This window comes from Pinus tabuliformis, chromosome 5_1 (assembly GCF_031772625.1).
Source record: "Pinus tabuliformis cultivar Carrire ecotype Pingquan chromosome 5_1, CPIR1, whole genome shotgun sequence".
Classification (NCBI taxonomy): domain Eukaryota; kingdom Viridiplantae; phylum Streptophyta; class Pinopsida; order Pinales; family Pinaceae; genus Pinus; species Pinus tabuliformis.
The window spans coordinates 579,237,151-579,240,640 of record NC_142305.1 but is presented as its reverse complement, the minus strand read 5'-3'; the positions used below and the strand labels follow the sequence as shown (position 1 = coordinate 579,240,640).

General features: G+C 33.4%; 1 pseudogene; it reads right to left on the bottom strand.

Moving 5' to 3' along the window:
• Positions 1-941: 941 nt before the first annotated feature.
• Positions 942-2,050, bottom strand: LOC149166163 (epoxide hydrolase 1-like; annotated as a pseudogene).
• Between the last annotated feature and the right edge of the window lie 1,440 nt (positions 2,051-3,490).

Below are 3,490 nucleotides of genomic sequence, written 5' to 3'. Positions count from 1 at the left end.
TTCATATTTATCCATCATATAATGGCAGTTCCTAACATGATCTAATTATATATATGTGAATATATGTGAGCATTCTCAAAGCCTTTTGGCAGAGAAGATGGCATCACAGACCTCTGAATCGGATCTGATTGGAAAAAACCCAGAATTTGAAAATATAACCCAAACCCCTCTGGGAAATGTTCTTTTGGCCTTGTAGTGCCCAGCACATGCAGATCCCATTATTTTTGGTTTTTGTAATAAACGTTCAGTGCTCGGTTGTGCTTTCTTGTTGAAACCCTAAAAAGGTTAATAACCGCATCTAATGAGGGTAGGTATGTTGTTGTTCTATGCATAAATGGACTAAATCCCATTCTCCCCTCAACTATTCAAGTAATTTGGTAATTGTTTTGTGTGTAAATGTTGTTGTTGCTTTTATTAATCTCATTATTACTCAATGGGTTTCTAGGCTGAATCTCAACTTAGCGGCATATTGTGATGCACAACTGAGAAGCAACATATCGTGACCCAAAACTTAGGATATACATTAAAAATTTTATTCTATGAATACAAATTTATCATTTTTCTCATCTGTGACCCTAAACTGAGAATATCCATACAATTTTATGTTCTTCTGTACACACTACATACAAATTGCTATTCTATTTTATGCATTCAATTTATTTCTCATTCATATGAAGCAATGCGAAATAATAAATTTAAAAGATTTGATTTAGACATCTAACTGATATGCATACAAGTATTTTTTATGTGATTTCATAAGAGTAAAGACACGATATAAGATAAAATTTTGAAACAAAAATGCACATGATTAAGCCCATGATCTAATTACAGAGAGAATCTATATGCTTATTTGAAGCCTGGTACCTTGAATGCTTTTCTAATATCAATGTTCCAATATTAAGACTATGTGACTTACATGTTTTGCTTTGATTGATATCCACTCATAGGTGCTGATTCAAAAAGGTAAGAAGAAGTTTATTCACTTCCTCTAGAAACTGTTTCAGAAAGCCAAGGAGAAGTTTATTCACTTCCTCTGGAAATTGTTCCTAGACAAAATGGCTTCCTTTTGGAAAAAAAAAAAAAAAAAAAGATCTCTAGATTGGGCACAACAGAATTTAGCATCTCACTATTGACATAAAACTACACACCTAGAAATTTTAAAAAATAATCCTTGGTACCCATGATCGAAAGGGAGGGAGCTTGAATAGTGCGTTCACTGAAAAGGGTTAATCTCTCAGGATCCTTGTAAATTCAACGTTTAAAATGAATATAAAACTTGAGTATCTGTAAGTTTATGGTGATTTATAATGAAATGAAAGCAAAGGAAAACCAAGCTTTACCTTTTACTGCAAAGGTATGGGACTTGCATAGGGAACACAAAACCAAATTTCTCATACAGGCTTGAATACATCTGAAGATCATCCTCAGTGAACCATGGTGGCAATGGTTTCGAAGGATCATATAGATCCATTACGTCCTTACCTTCTTCTACCATAGGCAGTTCACTACTATAGAAAAGAGTATATATATTCATTACCACTATTTTTACATCAAAACGCCTAAGATCTGCCAAGCCTCTCCCGATTCAGAAAGCCAAGGAGAAGTTTATTCACTTCCCGTGGAACTTTTCCTCAACAAAATGGTTTCCTTCTAGAAAAGAATGATCTCTAGATTGGGCATAATAGACTTTAGAATCTCACTATTGACATGATACTCCACTCCCAGAAATTTCATAAAATAATCCTTGGTACCCATAATCACAGGGGAAGGAGCTTGAATAGTGCATTCATTGAAAAGGGCCAATCTCCTAGGATCTCTGTAAATTAAATTAAATGTTCAAAACGAATATCAAACTTGAGTATCTATAATTTTATTGCGACTTATAATGAAATGAAAGCAATGGGAAAAACATGGTTTACCTTTTGTTGCAAAGGTATGGGACTTGCATAGAGAACTCAAAACCATATTTCTCATACAGGATTGAATACATTTGAAGGTCATCCTCACTGAACCATGATGGCAATTGTTTGGAAGGATCATAGAGATCCATTACCGCCTTACCATATTTTGCCATGGGAACTTCACTATTAGAGAAAAGAGTATATATATATTCCTTACCACTTTGTTTACATCAAAACGCCCAAGATTTGCTAATCCTCTCCTGAGTTCCTATAATAATGAATCAAAAGGAGACATTCAAAAAATTCCATGAGGGTTGCTATCATTATTTAAAGAAGAACCTGGATTATGATACAAATTTCATTGTTCAATGCATATTTTAAGCACAGAGGGGAGAAAACGTACCTGCCAATGTCTAAAATAGATGCCTTTAAGAGCTGAGTCCCGTTTATCTAGTCCTCTGGGTTTCAAGTAAGGTATACCCAGCATTGCAATTCCTTTCACTCGATCTGGATAACATAGATCTAAATAATATGCAACAACTACTCCAAAATCCTTCCCCACAACCAACACGTCCTTCATGAAATGTAGTTTGAACTTTGAAATATGTTAATTACGATATATAGATACTAAGTGTCCAACTACTGTTGTTCGCATAAGCATAGAACCACCTTAATTAGGGATTTTTTGAGCACAAAGAACATAAAAGCATAACCAGCATAGAACATATTAACATGAATCAAAGTTCACGAATCAAAACTTAATTTTTAAAAAAATTTGATAATTTTATTTATAGATATTAGTCTTATTAGTCCTATTTTCAATCTAAAAATGATATCCATTTTATTAATGAATAGGTGGAGTTATTCTTTCTTAATGTACTAAATGACAAGAAGTTGTAAGAGAGTAGTTTTGTATTTTAATTTTTTTGAACTTTTGAAATGGCACAAGGTGAAAATAGTTTATTGGAAAAAACATATGAAAAAACAAATTATTTCTTCTAAAATAAATAAATCTATTTTAATTAATAGAATTTTATATGGTTTCTAACTTATTGTCTAAATTAATAGAAGCTCAAAGATGGATTTTTTCTTTTCTTGAATCATACATCAAGCAAGAGATTGTGGGGGTTGATCATGGCTAAGGGTTCATTGATAGATTACTTTGCCAAGACAGGAGCATAGTTTGAAACCTAAAGATTTCATTCTATGCTCCAAGCCTCGAGTTTCATGAAATGTGTTCTTGTTTGATGTCCTTGATGGTGAATCAGACCATCTATTATGCTTGCTTCTATGAATTAAATTTTTAAAATATATGAGAACCAGGTAGCTACCAAGATTTTGATGTAAGACATTTGACGAGCTAGCCAAGAAGATCGAAAAGTGATAGTTACCCACAGTGCCATGCTTTTTCATCTTTTATCTTCCTTCCGCGTAGTACTAACTCATATCCAAAGGTGCTAGCTCAGCTGGTTATGTAATATCTACCGTCATGTACACTTATTTTTAATATACGGGATATTAGAGGGGTGCTCCATTTTATATCTCCTCTGCACTTTGGAGCCACCCATAGCTTGCTTCATTTGTATATA